This window comes from Taeniopygia guttata, chromosome 30 (genome assembly GCF_048771995.1).
Source record: "Taeniopygia guttata chromosome 30, bTaeGut7.mat, whole genome shotgun sequence".
Taxonomy (NCBI): Eukaryota; Metazoa; Chordata; class Aves; order Passeriformes; family Estrildidae; genus Taeniopygia; species Taeniopygia guttata.
Window position 1 is genome coordinate 6,777,710 of NC_133055.1, and position 17,442 is coordinate 6,795,151.

The 17,442-nt window shown below is 57.0% G+C and overlaps 1 long non-coding RNA gene and 1 pseudogene across 1 annotated transcript; one reads left to right on the forward strand and one right to left on the reverse strand.

Moving 5' to 3' along the window:
• Window positions 1-17,442, reverse strand: part of LOC140680996 (uncharacterized) — a 608,239-nt pseudogene that overhangs the window by 590,658 nt on the left and 139 nt on the right.
• LOC140680939 (uncharacterized) lies at window positions 2,294-3,504 on the forward strand. The gene is made up of 2 exons (XR_012052285.1): window positions 2,294-2,456; window positions 2,879-3,504. It is a non-coding gene; the product is annotated as an uncharacterized lncRNA (long non-coding RNA).

Genomic DNA, 17,442 nt, shown 5'->3' on the forward strand with positions numbered 1-17,442 from the left:
CCCACAAGGCCCAAATCTGAGGCCTAGACTGGAGTAGCTCAAATCTCATAACTCATGTCCTCTTTCTCTCAAAGATGCTGCAACAGGTACGATCCAGACCTGCCCTTTAAATTCATCATATTGGGCAGGCTGCCGCACCTCCATGGTGTGATATTTCAATGGACAGACACCCCAGGAAAGGGCGAGGGCCAAGACCGAAGGGACCCACTCTCCATCATAGAATGGGTCTTCCTAAGTCACCATCGGTCCAAGAGAATGACAAGGCCACAGGAGTTAGTAGCGGAACTGATCCACAAAGCAAGAGCTCGGATCAGAGAGTTAGCTGGATGTGACTTTGAATGCATTCACATTCCCATCAAATTGGAATCAGGCCAATTCACCAAGGCCATGCTAGAACACCTGTTACAGGAAAATGAATCCCTGCAGTTCTCTCTAGACAGCTACACAGGCAAAATTTCAGTTTTGAGACCAGCCCACAAAATTTTCAAATCAGAAATTCAATTCGCATTGTCCATCAAACGAATTCAGAGCAAAAAGCCACTCAAAGCCTTGACAGTGTTTACAGACGCGTCCAGGAGTTCTCACAAGTCTGTGATAACTTGGAAAGACCCCCAGATGCAGCAGTGGGAGGCAGATATTGTGGAGGTGGAAGGCTCCCCTCAAATAGCTGAGTTGGCTTCTGTCGTCAGAGCCTTTGAGCGATTTTCTGAACCTTTTAATTTGGTAACCGATTCGGCATATGTAGCTGGTGTAGTGTCTAGAGCGCAGGATGCTGTCCTGCAGGGTGTGTCCAACGAAGCCCTGCACAAATTGCTCTCGAAACTGATTCAGCTAGTCTCCCACCGAGAGCAACCCTTTTATGTGATGCATATCAGGTCACATACCAACTTGCCAGGGTTTTTGGCAGAGGGCAATCGGCGTGCCGATTCTCTCGCTGCCGCCCTGGCTCAGGTAGCACCGCTCCCAGATAAGTTCCAGCAAGCTAAGATCAGCCACCAGCTTTACCACCAGAATGCACCCGGGCTGGTCCGGCAATTCCACCTCACCCGTGACCAGGCCAGAGCCATTGTGGCCACCTGCCCATCCTGTAAGTCGCTCCCCCTGCCATCGGTGAGCTCAGGGGCTAACCCTAGGGGTCTGAAGTCCTGCGAGGTATGGCAGATGGATGTTACTCACATCCATTCCTTTGGGAGGATGAAGTACGTCCATGTCTCTGTAGACACTTTCTCTGGGGCAGTCTTTGCTTCTGCCCACGCAGGGGAGAAAGCCAAAGACATTGAAAAGCATTTGATACAGGCCTTCGCTATGCTGGGCGTCCCAAAATTGATAAAAACAGATAATGCCCCCGGGTACACATCCAAGGGATTTGCCAGCTTCCTGCAACAATGGGGAATAGAACACAAAACTGGCATCGCATATTCCCCGACAGGTCAAGCCGTGGTGGAGCGGACTCATCAGAGTCTCAAACGTATGCTGAAACAACAAACACCAACTATGAAAGTTGAGTCCCCCCAAGTTCGACTCGCGCGTGCCCTCTTTACACTGAATTTCCTAAATTGTTCTTTTGAAAACCTCAACCCACCAATCACTAGGCACTTTGGCAACCACGAGCAGAGCAAGGTTACGGAAAAACCACCAGTGCTCGTCAAAAATCCGGAGACTTGGCAGCTGGAAGGGCCCCATGAGTTAGTCACCTGGGGACGGGGATACGCTTGCGTGTCCACGCCCTCAGGCCTGAGATGGGTCCCCTCCAAATTTGTCCGGCCATATGTCCCCAAACACCAGACTAATAAGAAAAAAGATCCTCAGGTGAAGCATGCAGCCCTCCGCAGACGGAGAAAGTCTCCTCCCTTCCTTTTTGACTTAACACCTTCTCTTTCAGAGCCTTCCCTTTCACCATCCAGTTCCCTGGACTCACTCTTCCCTTTTGATTTAAACCTCCCCTCCCTGGAATGCTAATTAATGTTCCAGTTGTTTTCCAGATGTAAGCTTCATCACTCTCGCAAGTGACTGGCTAAGGTTGCTTTGAAGGATGAAGCCTCACAGGTCAAATCCAATCCATTTCAGAACACTCATTGTTCTTATTATAAGTTTTAGTAATGTTAAGGCCATCAATTCCACCGTGCACATCGGCCACGCCGTCTTCGCCGCCCCATCAGAGCTGACACCGCTCGACGTAAACAGCCAGAAAAGCACCAAGCAGAACACCCATGTCATGGTTTGACACGGGAAGAGAATTTTTTTAGCAGGAAGAGGTTCATCCCGTCAGGGGTCAGGTTTAGATAGTGACACTTGGGGTGACCAATTGAAGGTGGACATGCCTCTGAGAACACAGAGGGGTTAAAAGCGGAATTCCCAGGAGGACTCGTCCTTCTTTGGTTCCGGTCATCGCATGATACGGACCTCCCCCCCCAGCCCGGGCTGGGTGGGGGAGGGGAGCCATGCGGCCTGCACAGGTAGGCCAGGAGGTAAAGGATCGGAACCGACTGGGTCAGCTCCTGCAGATGGAAGGGTGGAGAAATCTGGGATGTCTCCGTTCCCCCCCCAGAGTCTCTCTCTCTCCCAAGAGAGAAAAAAGAGACTCGGTGGTTTTATCAGCAGTTCGCCGCAGGGAAGGAGAAGAGCGGGGGGGCCGCAAGGTGCCCAGCCGGGCTGTGGGAGCTGGAGCCTGGGCAGTGAGCCATCCTTGGGAGTTGGGACTTTTAACCCTTCCTGAGAAATGAAGGCTTTATGAAATATTACTCCTCCTGAATTTGAAGAAAAGAGAGACAGCTTGAAACCTCAGATGTTTAGAGAAGAAGGTTGGGGGCAGATGATAGAGTGGCCTTTGGCTGGACTCTGCTTGTTTACCATAGACTGAACCACTCTTTCTTTCAAGAGGGACTGCATTTTAGGGGGATGCATTGGTGGGCCAAGAGACCTTCTGCAGCAACTACCAGTTTTGGAGTGGACAGAGAGAGAGCTGAGGAGAGTGTGAGGATGCCCTCCATCTTCAGGAAGAAGAGAAGGCGATCTCTGTCTTTTGGACCCTCGGCCCCAGGGGAAAATGGGGGGGACTCTAGTCCCGAATTGTGATACTGGACTGTTGTTCCTGGTGGTCCTTGGCAAAGCATCCTTAAAGGGGCCCTATAAGCAGTCTCTGTCCATGCCCGGTGGTGAGAGCACTGTGACATGGAGAGGAGAGTGTCACATTGGCCGGTCTGGGCGGTGCCACGTGTGACATTGGAAACACAAAAGGTGGCAGTTGTGTTTCCTGGGGGTCTGTGGTTGCAAGGAGGACTCCTCTCTTCCCCGATAGACTCAGTATTGATTATGTTGAAGGGTGAAAACTTGATTAAGGATCCAAATGGGTCTCGCTGGGGTTTGGTGGAGTTGGGTGGAGGGAGGAGAAATGTTTTGGAAGGTTTTCATTTCGAATTTTGTGTGTTTTTTTTTCTTTCCTTTCTTTTCCTTTTATAGTAGTAGTAGTAGTAGTGTAATAAAGTTTTTTTCCTTTGTTATTAAGTTTGGCCTGCTTTGCTCTGTCCTTGATCACATTTCACAGCATTTGATTGGTAAGTTGTATTTTCATGGGGCGCTGGCATTGTGCCAGCGTCAAACCATGACATCGGGTTCAACGATGGGGAACAGGACTGTAAAATCTCCCATTTAAGTTATTTTCCATTCTTTTCTTTTGAAAAACAGAAGAGGGAGATGTGGAATTGTGTTATTATATGTTTTATTATGTATAATTTCGTTCCATGTACCCCCCCCCCACGCTCCGTAGCAACCCCCCGGGTTTTCCCATCTGTCCCCGCGGTTTGCCTTTCCGGGAAAGTGCAGAGTCATTGTGTTTACATCTCAGGCCATCTGTCAGTCACGCGGCGGGGTCGGCAGATGCCCTGGGACCCTCCACCTGTCCATCCCCCATTGGATGTACCCCTGCACCCCACTGCCCTCAGACCGCCCGTGGCGTTACCCCATTGGCTGCCCCGGGTTTCCCCTGTTCGGTACTTAACCTGCGGGCTCGGGACGCCCCGGGCTTTTCTCTCGCCCGGCCACTGCGTGCTGCTGCCGCCCCGCTCCCCCGCCGCGGCTTTTCTCTCTGCCGGCCCCCGCATGCTGCTGCTGCCGCCGCCGCCGCCGCCGCCGCTCCGGACAACCCTGCTGCGGCTGCTCCGCTCCGCAACCGCTGCCGCCGCTCCCGCCACGGCACCCGCATGAGTCGGCCACGGCACCGCAGCCCCGCGTGCCGCCTCCCCTGGCTCGTGGCCTGCTCCGGAGCGTGCCGCCCCGCCCCTGACCGGCAAGGCGGCACGAACAAACTCCAGCGCGGCACGCCGCAGCCTTTTTGGTTTTTGCTTTCCCAGCCAAACTGCAATAAACCGGAATTCTGCCTGCGAGAGAAAAGTCTCTCTCCTTTTATTTGCTGCGGGACACGCCTCTGCTCCCAGACCCACGTAGCACCAGCCGACGCCCGCGAGGGCTCGCCGGAAAAGACGGAAATTGCCCGCGCTCGCCTCCCCCCACGGAGCTAGCTGGGACAAAAGGGGGGGAAAGAGAGCACTAAGGCAGCCCTGTGTGAGGGGGGGCTTGGGAAATAAAATCTCTCTGTTGCCCCATGAACACGGGAGGAGCAGTCTTTGTCTCCTGTGCCCTCCCTGCCGCACCAGACCAAAGAGATGTTCACCAGGGCCCTCCCTGTTTGTGGCCGTCCAGTGCCAAGCTGAGCAGGCAGCCAGTTGTGTTTGCATGTGAGTTGCCACAGGAAGACACACAGCAGCTGGAGATTTGAATAGCAGGGCTTGGGCTAATTCTTTTTCTTTCAGAGTGCAAGAAAGACACAAAAGCACAAGGAAACATGACAGTGTTTCAGTGGATTCTCTTTGTCCTGTGAAGTTGAGTAGCTGTTGGTGTTTCTGTGCTGCTGCTAATCCCTTCCATGAAAAAATCATTCCGGGAAGGAGCAACAACATCTGACACGCACCAAGTGTTGCCACCAGTTGCTCCAGGTGCTGTTACCAACAGCCCCTGTAGGACGGAGCACAGCCCCCAGTGCACACCAAAAGCCAGGGAATCTCAGGAAAACGGGAAACTGGACAAGACAAACGCAGATCTGAACCAATGTGGTTAATCAAATGTTCTCCGTTTATTCGAGATAAGATGGTAGTTTATATAAGCTTCTACATCGTTTACAGAAACAAAGGCACTCTGATTGATAGGCTAACATTGTTTACCTTTTCCTTAAAGTGGCTTGAGCCTTACACTATAAACGTATACTAATTCACACCCAGACAGCCCAGTGGTCCCCGTCACACCTTAATACTATTTCTATCTGCGCCCCAAGCTCTGAATTTCTAACTGTGTCAGAGGCTTGAAGGCCTCACAAGGCCCAAATCTGAGGCCTAGACTGGAGTAGCTCAAATCTCATAACTCATGTCCTCTTTCTCTGAAAAATGCTGCAACACACACCAGCTTTGGCTGCCCTCTGGCAGAGAAGCCCTTTCGGGGCACAGGTTTCTGGGGCAGCAGATGGGCACCGGTGCTGCCAGGGCTCGGGGGAGCTCTGCTTCGGCGGGGACTGTGCCTCAGCGGCTGATGTCAGCGCTCCCCGGGCCCCAGGGTAAGAGCAGCATTCCTGCCCTGGCCCACACGTTCCTGGTCTGTGTCACACGGCCGTGCTTAGGATGGCCACCATGTGGGACGTGTCCAAGGAGGCCGTGGCAGCTTCTGTGGGGGGCCCCGTGCCCTTCCCGCCACGGCTGCGTCGGCAGCTGCGGGGGCTCCTGCTGCTCTGAGCCCGCAGAGCAGGGCAGCGTTTGCTGGTGGTCTGAGCCATTCCTAAAGATCCTGTTGGGCTGTCTGACACACCTGGGGCAAGGCATTCCTTCCAACCTGGGCCACTCTGGGGGGGCTGGGGGTGGCCCCAGGGCAGGTGGCAGAATGTGCAGGGGCCCTTTGTGACACGGTGCAGCATGGTCACCGTGGAATGGAACGGGACAGGGTATCCAAGGGCCCTTTGTGACACAGTGCAGCATGGTCACCGTGGAATGGAACGGGACAGGGTATCCAAGGGCCCTTTGTGACACGGTGCAGCATGGTCACCGTGGAATGGAACGGGACAGGGTATCCAAGGGCCCTTTGTGACACACTGCGGCATGGTCACCGTGGAATGGAACAGGACAGGGTATCCAAGGGCCCTTTGTGACATGCTGTGGCATAGGTGTTGGCAGTGACAAGGCCACTCCACAGTGCTCTGTGCACGCGACGAGACAGGATGGAGAGAGTGGTGCTTGAGGAGCCCTCGCACAGCCACTCGTTCCTTCCTGACCTGTAGCTTTCCTGAGGTATTACTCCTGCAGGTGACCTCGTGGCCAGACCAGAACAGTTGGTGACCCCTGGCCTTCCCGAGGCATCTCTTCTGCAGCTGCCCTTGAGTGCAGATTGTGGCATTTGCTTTGCACTGTCCTTGACAGGAGTCTCCTGTCCTTGTCGCTGCAGCCCCCAAGACCAGAGTGCAGGACTTGCTGTCCTGTAGCCTTGCCCAGACTTCACTCTTGCAGGTGCCCTCAAGGCATGACTGCAGCACTTACTGACTCGGATCTTTTCCTTTTCACCTTCTGCATGTAGCCATGAATCCAGGCAGTGATGTAGAGCACATACCTGCGAGCGTGCCCATCCCATCCCATCCCATCCCATCCCATCCCATCCCATCCCATCCCATCCCATCCCATCCCATCCCATCCCCTGGGGCCATGCCCATGGACAGGATGGAATAGGGGCCGGGCAGACACCCCACAGCCGTGCTCCATGCCCTGGGGCGGCGCGGGGCTGTCCCTGCCTGGGCAGCGCAGGGCTGGGCTGTGTTCTCCAGCCTCTCCCGCAGCCCCTCAGCTCGGGCTGCGCTCGCTCTTTGCCAGGTGCAGCCGTGCAGCGCACACGAGAGCAGGAACGCACCCGTGGCCGCTTCCGCAGAACAGCGCAGGTACCTGCAGCCATCCCCACCTGGGCTGGGCCTGCTGGCACTGCTTAGCCCAGCACTGTGCTCGGAGCACTCCATGCAACATCCTGGGCTTCTTGCCCTTCTGCTACAGATGGTTTGCAAAGTCATGAAGAGGATTCGGGAGGAAGAGAGCAGCGTCATGGGCACTGTGGTCAGAGCGTACTCTCCCATCTTCCAAACCAAGACCAGTGCTGCCCTGCTGGATATGCTTGTGGAGGAGGGTCCTTCCAGCCCAAAGCAAGTGGGCAGCCTGTGGCCTGGCTTTTCTCCTCCCAGCAATTGCGTGGCCTCCCAAGCCACGCCTGCTGCTCCCTGGAAGCCTTTGAGGCCATGGCAGTGTGGTGGCAAGGGAAGCACTTCTCTGGGGCAGCTGGGCACATTCCTTCCTCTGGCAGCTTTCCAAGTCTCCCCTGCCTTCTCCAGGTGCCCGCCATGGTGAGGTACATCCTCGTGGCCAATGAGTTTCCTGAGTACAATCTATACAGGCCCCTTCTGGATCTGACAGAGGCACAGCCCTCTGACGTGGTGATGGCTCTCCTGCGTGTGGCCCCAGTGTGTGACAGGTACGGGGCCCACGTGTCCACAAGGCTCAGCAGCCCTTCACCCTGTACAGCCTGTCCCAGGTGTCTGACAAACAGAGAATTCCAGGGCCCTCTGGCTGCTCCCTTTGCCAGCCCTGGCCCCTGCCAGCCCCCCAGCGTGCTGCCATGCTTCCCCCCTGCCCCTCAGGGGCCAGTCCCCACAGGGCTGGGCTGCCTGCGTGCTGCCAGTGAGGGGCAGTGGGCAGAGGCAGGGCTGGCAGAGCAGCTCAGCTCCCCGCTGCCACCCAGGCCACGCTGCTGTGTCCCAGACTCCTCTGAGACAGAGCTCTGACCCCACAGAGCTGCTTTGGCCATGTGGAAGAGCATCATGTGCTCGCCCAGGACTGCAGAGCCGGCCATGCTTGAACTCCTTGATGTACTGGGGATCTGGCCAGAGCACAGCACGAGCACCTCCAATGGGGACCACACGGCTGTCCTTGCCCTGGCTGTGAGTTTCTGCCTTTGCTGGCCCCAAGGCCACCTCTCCAGCAGCTCTCCATCCTCCCTCCCCCACAGCGTCTCCCTGCCTCAGGCGCTGGGCTGAAATCTGGCCTTGGGACAGCTGCAGGGCCACCAGGCCCGGTGCTCCCCCTGCGTCTCTCTGGGCCTCTCCCTCCCATGCTCGGGCCCTGCCACACGGACACCTCGGCACTGAGCGCTGTCTCGAGCTGCTCTGTCCTTTGCAGGCAACTGTGGTGATGTGGAAGATCCTCCAGCTGCCCTGTGTCCCACAGATGGTGACCGTGTATTTCCCCTGCCTCTTTGTGCATCTGCTCTTCCAAGTGCTCTTCAGCACTCTGGATATGCCAGACGATGTCGATACCTTCTGGGAGGGATGTCAGCAGCAACACGGCCTTGACACCAACCCCAGCAGGTGCTCCATGCCAGTCCTCTATCCCTGCCATGTGCCCAGGGCAGGAGCCAGTGCTCCCAGCATGACCTGGGCTTTGCTCTGCACACAGCTTTGCAGAGCAGACCCTGAAGGCCCTGCTCTGCCGACTGCACTATGAGGATGTGGTGGTGGCCATGGAAGACAAGGGTGGCTGGGACACACTGCTCTGTGCTGACACCCACCACTGTGCTGTGGGCGTGCTGGCCAGGTGAGACCCCCTGCTCCCCAGCTGTCCCTGGCATGTGTGCCCTGTGCCCCAGGTGCCCCACACAGTCCCCGTGGCCGTGGGCCAGAAGGCCTTGTCACCAAGGGACAGCCAAGGAGGCTGCAAAAGGCTGGGAGAGGAGCGTGCCCAAGAGCAGCAACCTCCCAGAGAGCTCAGCTGCCCCTTGCAGGGTGGTGGAGAAAGGCCAGACCTCTGTGAGGCAGTCCTGGGAGAGGTTTGCCCCCGCTGGCTCAGGGGTTTGGCTCCTATTTCCTCCTGTCAGAGAAATGCACCGTGCATCTGAAGCCGTGTGTTCCGCGATTGCATTCCAGCTGCTCGGGCTGCTCAGCAAAGACACGCCATGCCAGGATTTGGCTGCCCTGGGGTTCCTTGTGGAGGTGAGCCTGAAGGCCAGCGCTGCCTCGCTGAGCTGCCTCCCGGCTCTCTGCCCTCTCTTGGCCGCAGTGCCTGGGACGGTGCCCGCGCCCTGTGCTGCTGCCTGGGCCCGGCCCTGTGCGGTTCTGGGCTCCCGCCGGCCGGTCCCCTGTCACTGCCCTGTGCCTTTCAGGTCCTCGAGTGCCTGGAATTGAGTGAACGCGATGCTGACAGAGTCCTGCAAATCTTGTCAAGGCACCTGAGGAGCGAGTGCAAGGAGAGGCATCACCTGGCGCTCAGGGCCCTTCTCGAGCTCATCAACGATCCCTCGATGGTGAGAAGGGGGCAGGGGCAGAGGCTGCACTCAGGAATGCAGTCTCTTGGGCTTGGCCGGGCTTTGGGCACTGGGCCAGCTGCTCCCAGCTCTCCTGCCTCCCTCTTCAGCTGCCCAAGTGCTTTGGAACAGCCCTTTGGCCTCTAGGCCCTGCAGCAGCTGGATGGCATTTCACAAACTTGTGTTCCTCACAGAGAGAAAAAATGTGGAGCCTGACTGAAAGTCTCGTGGAGCTCCTGTGGGATGTGGATGGAGAGACAGTTAGCATGACAGTCATGCTCCTCAACTTTATCATCTCGGACAAGGACATGCTGATACCCAGCCCCATCACACTGCAGCTGAGGCGCTCCTGCCACTCCTTGACCACGTAAGGCTCACTGCCCCCAGCCACGGCCACTGGCTGCTGCCCGGACACTTTGTGCCCTGTGGATTTGCAGGCCTGCACCAAGCTGAGCCCCATGCAGCCAATGCTGAGGTCTCTTTTTCTTCCCTTCATACAGGACAATAGCCAAGTGCAGCCGCTCTCCATACTGCTCTTCCAAACATTGATGACTTTTCCACAGGAAAAAGAAAAAGAGGCTCTGAAGACACACGTGCACCAGAGCCTGCTGCCACTCTCCTTCCACTGCCATGATGAGAACCAGCGAGTGGCAGAGGTGAGGACTCGGCAGCTGCTGCTGTTCCCCTGGCAGGGGCTGGGCTGCCTCCTGCCCTGGCACCTCGCAGGCTGCAGCCTCCTCCAGGCCCTGGCACAGGGACGGGTCCTGTGCCCTGGGCTGTGGGGCCATCTCCGCGTCTCTGCTGCTCTCCAGGCTTCTCAGGAAACGCTGCTTTGTGCGGCCGAGTTCCTGAAGAGGAGGGATCTTGAAAAACTGGTGAAGAACCAGAAGCTGTGGAAGTTCACCGAGTGCCTGGTAAGGAGGGCCGGGAAGCCGCAGCCCCAGCCTGGAGAAGCCCCCTGAGCGCGGTGCTCGGTGTGCGGGCTGGCAGCTGTGCCCCTGCCCGCTGCTGCAGCCCGAGGCCGCGCGGGCTCTGCTCCAGGCTCCTGCGGCCCGAGCCAGGTGCCCATGGAGCCCTGGCCCGGCGGGGCTGCGGGGCCAACCCTTCCCTCCTGCCACTCTCTGCAGCTGGCAGAGGACAGCAGCAGCGTGGCCGAGCACCTGCGCCGGGCCCTGCCCTACCTGCAGAGCCCACAGGAGCCCCTGCGAGAGGCGGCCGTCAGGTTCATGGGTGAGCCACGAGCCGGGCCAGGAGGGCGTGTGGGCACAGGGCTGGCAGCGCCGCTGGCAGGGAGCTGTGCTGCTGGGCCTGACAGGCTCTGTGTTCCCAGGGACGGCTGGGCGGTACCTGAGGGGGAGGAAGGAAGAGCTCCAGCTCATCTGTGAGGGTGAGTGAGGGCAGCGGGCTGACAGCGGGGGCTGCCAGGGCGAGCTGCAAGCCCTGCCCCGGCTGTGGAGAGCTCTGCTCTCCTAGGTAGAGCACACAGAGATTTCAGGGACACGTGGGGGATATGTGGCCAGCAGCTTCAAGCTGATCTCCTTGGTCCCTGATCCCTCCCAGCCATGGCAAGAGCCGGCTGGGATGCCACTAGCAGGGGGGGCTCCCCTCGGCTCCCCGCAGAGTCGGGATCTGACCGTGGCTCTGTTCCTCTCTCTTGCAGCCCTTGAATGACTGACAGAGGATGTCAGTAGTGCCATGTCAGAGCTGGCACTTCAAACATTGCATGTCCTCCAGGCAATACAGAGTGGGCGATACTCCATCTTCCAGAAGGTGCAAGATCATACAGCCCTCTGTGATGTCACACTGTTATCTCTGTGATGTCATACTGTTATCTCTGTGATGTCACACTGTTATCTCTGTGATGTCACACAGCCCTCTGTGATGTCACACGGACACCTCTGTGATGTCACACAGGTCTCTGTGATGTCACACGGACACCTCTGTGATGTCACACTGACCCTGTTATGTCACACAGCTTTTTGTGATGTCACACAGACATATCTGTGATGTCACACAGATCTCTGTGACGTCACATGAACACATCTTTGATGTCACACAGCTCTCTGTGATGTCACTTGGACATCACTGTGATGTCACACTGACCCTATGAGGTCACACAGCTTTTTGTGATGTCACAGAGCTCTCTGTGATGTCACACTGACATCTCCGTGATGTCACACAGACATCTCTGTGATGTCACACTGACGTCTCTGTGACATCACACATCTCTCTGTGATGTCACACGCACGTCTCTGTGATGTCACACAGCCCCTGTGATGTCACACAGGACCTGTGACGTCACACAACCCCTGTGATGTTACACAGCCCCTGTGATGTCACACAGGACCTGTGATGTCACATAGCCCCTGTGACATCACACAGCACTCTGTGATGTCACATGGATATCTCTGTGATGTCACAAAGCCCCTGTGATGTCACATAGGACCTGTGATGTCACACAGCCCCTGTGATGTCACACAGCTCTCTGTCATGTCACTCAGGACCTGTGATGTCACGCAGCCCCCGTGATGTTACACAGATCTCTGTGATGTCACACAGCCCCATGTCTCTCACTGTGGTAATTTATCTGTCTTCCAGCCCTTGAAGCCATGAGCGAAGATGACAGCCCATCCTCCACTAACCTGGAAATTCAGGCAATGTTTGGACAAAGATGTGCAGAACTAAGGTCATCTGCTGGATTCAGAGAACCAGGCTCCCAAGCAGAGTACCAGGAGACAGTGAAGAGAGCAGCAGGACTCAATGTCACTGGAGCTCCGGGCACACCTGATGCTGGCCACAGCTGTGCCTGCTGCAAGCTCCCATAGCTGCTGCCTTCCCCCTCCCTGTTGACAGCTCCTCCCTCCGGCCCTCAAACACTGCCCATTCCCTTTTTTTGGCCCCCATCTCATCCCTTCCCTTTCCCTTCCATTAATAAGCAGTTTGGTTTCTCCCCCTTACCTGCATCTCTGTGGAGCTGAAGCGGCGCAAATCCCGGGCCCTGGGACACACAGGCCCCTGCTGCTGTCCTCTTCCACGCCGTGTTCTGTGCACAACACAGAGGAACGAGGGCAGATCAGGCTGGAGAGGTGCCTGTGCTGAAGGTGCAGTTCCACAACCCTGTGGAGTTGCAGATCTTGCTGTGCAGCCTGGAGCCCCTGAAATTTGGAAGAGCCGAGCTGAGTATGCTCTGAAGGCAGCTGTGAGGGATTCCATGGCAAGCTTCCACGGAGGGCAAAGGAGCTTGGAATGCTGGAAGTTTTCAGGCATAGCTTCCTGAAGGCTCAGCAGTGCTCCATCCCTGCACAGGATCAGGGAAAGGGCAGAACCAGCGACCATCCGGGCTTAGCAGGGAGCTTTGGGTGTGCCTGAGGGCAAAGGAAGCAGCAGCGCGGTGCCCGAGACTGGGACACACGACCCTGCCAGTGCCCGGAGCGCTGTCAGGCAGTGCTGGGATCCCGGCTGTGGTTCTGGTGCCCACAAGTGAGGAATGGCAGCCCCAGGCTCAGAGCCAGTCAGAAAGCCAAGCAAGTGAGAGCAGAGGGAGGGCACCCTTCCAGTCTCTCTTGGGCATGGCCACAAAACAGCCCCTGCTGCTTCTTCCTCCGCCTGTGTTTGGGCTGTGCTGGTGGCAGAGGCAGCCAGGCTGTGCTCTGCCTTCCAGAGCCTGTTGGGAGTGGGCATGAAAAGCGCTGTGTGCACAGCAGAGAGGCCTGGAAGGTGCTGGCAAGAGCGTCCTGCGGGAGCAGGGCTCTGGGCTCTGGCTGGGAACAGCCTGGTCTTGGTGCCGTGGGCGCAGGCAGGAGTTGAGGCAGGTGAAGAGGCACTGAGCAGCTTGTGTTTGTAGAGGGCCTGGGGCTGCAGGTCTGAGCCTCCACCTGGAAAGGCACTTGGGGGAATAGGCGCTAGAGCTGGAGTGCCTGTCCTGAAAGGACATGAAGGCCTTCAGCCTTGCCAGCTTTTCCTAAGGGTGTGTTGGTGTTGAGCAGAAAAGCTGCACATTTGGGGTAATGCATTTGGAGGACAGGGGCTTGCTTCTCAAGGAAAGTGCTTCCCTGGGAGCTCCCAGTGAGGCAGGTGCAAGTGTCCCCCTTTGGCTCTCTGTGCTCCTTTCAGTCCTTGAGGCCCGCTGCACTTGGCAGAGGGGCAGGGCAAGGGAGAAGGCTGTGAAGAGCAGGTTTGGCATCCACCTGGACCTGCAGAGACCAACCCAAGCACCTGCAGCAGCGTGTGTTACCCCCGCTTTGGACAGAGGGGTGAGCAGAACCATCTCTGTCCATCTGTGAGCCCCAAAGCTCTCAGTGGGAGCTGTGAATTAAAAGGCCTTTACACACTCACTTTTCACATCTTCCCTGTCTGCTGTGTTTCAGCTCTTGGCAAGATGCATTTGCCTTTGTGATTTGTGATACCACGGATCCAAGGAGACCATTGTGACCCTGAGAAACCTCTTGGAACCAAGGGGCCATTGTGACACAGCAAGGCCTCGTGGAACCACAGGTCCATTGTGACACTGCAAGGTCACACAGAACCAAGGTGGCCATGGAACCAAAGTTCTGCCATGGAACCTCATGGAACAAAGGGACCATGGTGACACTGTGGAACCAGGGAGACTGTTTTTGGCAGTAGGAAAGCTCATGGAACCCCAAGTCCATTGTGACACACAAGGCCTCATGGAGCCAAGGGACCATTGTTAAACTGTGCGGCCTCATGGAACCATGAGCCATTGTGACACAGCGTGGCACCTCATGGAGCCAAGAGTCCATTGTTACACTGTGGGGCCCTGTGGCACCAAGGGGACCACAGTGACTTTGTGGGGCCTCATGGAACAATGGAGACTGTTCTGACACTTTGGGACCCACTGGAACCAAGGGGCCATTAGAGCATGGCAGGGCCTCGTGGAATCAAGGGGACTACAGTGTCACTTAGACCATTTGATTTACTTAAAGGCCTGACTGGCTCAGCTACCCAAGGCACTCAGACCCCTCAGAGAGCAGCATTTCTGCCACATTTCCCCAGCACAGGCACTCCTGTGTGCACACAGACACAGAGAGTCAGTGCAGGGCACCTGTGAGAAATTCCCCCGAGGGCAGGGAAATGCTCCCTGTGGATGCTTTGGCATCTCCCCAGCGGGGAAGGGTTGAGCCTGGAGGAGTGGGGGGATCGGCCCAGGCTCCCTCGTTGTTCGGGATCCCCCGAGTGCAGCAAACAGGAGAGTTCCCGGCTCGGAGAGGCCCCACTCAGAGGGAGTCGCTGGCCCAGGAGAGCTCCAAGGGCTCCTTTTGGAGCACTGTTTGTAGGGCCCCAAGAGAGGGGCTTCAGTCCCAGCCATGTTTCATCCTGGCCTCACTTGGCATCAGCAGCTTTCTTTGGCAGGGTGAGAACAGGGATGTTGTGCCACTGAGGGAACACAAACAGTTCCCAGGGCTGCTCCTAAAGCAGCCAGGAGCTGGTTGGGCAGCAGCAGTACCTGGAGCAGACAGGGTTTGTGATGAGCTCCAGAGGAGCTGAGCCCAGGGGCTGCTGGCCAAGGCCGAGGCCCAGCGAGCATTTCTCAGCTGGCAGGGCGGCCTGAGAAGGGGGGGAGGGGGGGAATAAATTCCCCCCTCAGTGTGCTCCCAGTCACTCCAGGATTTCCATGTCCCTGCTCCAAATGCTGCTCCCAGGCCTGATCCAAGGGAATGGGAATGTGCCGCTCCCTTGCTGGGGCAGGGTCACACCTGAGCCAGGTGTGCAGGGCAGGACCTTGCCCTGACCCCAAGCACTGTCCCAGCTCCAGGATCTGCTTCCCACCGGCCTCTTCCTCCTGCAGCCCCGAGCCCAGCTTGGTGCTGAACAAAGGGGCTGGGCCGGGGTCATCCCCCGGTGGGGGCTGCGCACCCCCTCTGCCCCCTCCCCAAATTCCCTCTGGGGGAGCAGGAGCTGGGGCAGGAGCCCTGTGGGGAGGGACAAGGGGGTGACACCAGGATGGGGGGGGGGGGGGCTCACACACAGCCCCCGGGGACCCCTCCCTCACCTTCTTCTACAGAGCCAGGAGGATGAACCCCAACATGGAGCCACCAACCTCCAGCAGCATCTTGGCAGGTGAGGTCTGGTGGCTGCTTTGGGGTTCTGGGGGATCATGACTACCCAAAAACCCCCTCCCAGCCCCACAGCCACTCTCAGACTCCTCAAACCACCCCACAGATCCCAGCCAGGACTCCCCAGCTACTCCCTACAAGATAAATGTTCTCAAGAACCACCAAACCTCTTCTCCATCTCCCCCAAGACCCGCCCAAATTCCCTGCAAGCCACAAAGCTCTGTCAGGGACCCAAACCTCCCTCACAGACCCTGCCAAGCCTCCTCCCAGCACCACAAATGCCCACAAGATTGACAGAAGCCCTTCCCAGTCCCCTCAGGAGCCCCTAAACTTCCACCTCCCATGGCACTGACCAGGAGAGGTTGGTGGACAGGAACATTTACAGCCAGGATCAGCTCGGGCACTTCAGCAGCAATTTGGGCACTTTGGGTGAACCTCCCAAATGGGGAGACGCAGGCCAGGGACTGGGACAACCAGAATTCCTGGAGAACAGGTGGGCTCAGGTGGACACGTTCTGCCATCACACCTCTGTGATTATGGCTATGTCTTCTGGCTTTGACAACCTCAGAACACCCAAATTCTCCCAAATATGGCCTTCAACCAATCCCAAACTGACCCCCAAATCCTGGTAAATGGTGCAGGTTAAGATATCTTAGTTTAACTTCTTTATTTTCACTCCAGTTTTGGTTGTTTAGACTGGGTGAAGAAGGAAATTATTTAGATGGAAACGACCTCCAAGATCATGCAGCGCTGCTTGATCTGCCACCAGAATAACTTGACACAGCAGGTGATATTTTTGGGGGTGTAAAGTCAACAAATCACTTCCTCCCAATGAATTTCTAGTTTAGATCAGTGTCCTTATGGATGTTCCTGCCTCTGTGTTCATCCAGGTGCCAATGGGAAACTAGGAGAATGTGGAAACCACCTTACAGGTGTCTTCTCAGCAGGGATCACTGGGAATGTGGGTCACCAGGGCTCTGCCCAACATGGGTCCTCCTATGAGGGATGGAATTGGAGCAATGCACGAAGGTCTTCCTGCAGTCGGGGCACTCACAGGGCTTCCCTTACCGGTGCTTCTGTTGGTGTCGGGTCAAGTGAGAGCTCTGGGTGAAGCTCTTCCCACATTGAGGACACTCGTAGGGCCTCTCCCCACTGTGGATGCGCCGGTGGATGATCACGTGGGACCTCTGGCTGAAGCTCTTCCCACATTCCCCACACTCATAGGGCCGTTCCCTGGTGTGGATCCTCTGGTGGCAGTTCAGGCTGAATCTCTGCCTGAAGCTCATCCCACATTCCCCACACTCATAGGACCTCTCCCCAGTGTGGATGCGCTGATGGTTGATGAGGCTGGAGTTGTGCTTGAAGCCCTTCCTGCAGTCAGGGCAGCGGAAGGGCCTCTCATCCGTGTGAATCCGCTGATGTACAAGGAGTTCAGAGCTGGTCTGAAACCTCTTCTGACACTCGGGACATTCATAGGGCCTCTCCCCAGTGTGGCTGCGTTGGTGGAAGACAAGTTTGGAGCTGCAGCTGAAGCCCTTCCCACACTCCCCACACTTGTAGGGCCATTCCCCGGTGTGGATCATCTGATGGCAGATCAGGGTGCTGCTCTGCCTGAAGCTCTTCCCACACTCCAAGCACTTGTAGGGCTTTTCCCCATCATGATGCTGCTCAGGGACCACCAGCTCTGAGCTCTGGCTGAAGCTCTGCCCACCTTCCTGGCACAGGCTGGGTCTTTCCTCCTCGGAACACCCTGGGCTGGGTTTGCAGCCTCTACTCCTGTACGATTGACGGGGGTTTTCCTCGTTGGATTCCTGCACTGTGGATCCGCTCAAATCGGCCTCTTCCACGAGGTTTTGCCGTGGGGATTTGTCCTCCATGGTCTCCATCCTCAGCTCCTGCTCTGGGGGAGGAAGGACAAGGAGAGGATGGGATTTGCCTCCGTGCCAGAGGGAAGGGCAAGGAGATCCCCCCAGTGCGTCCCCGGCAGGAGGGCACCGGC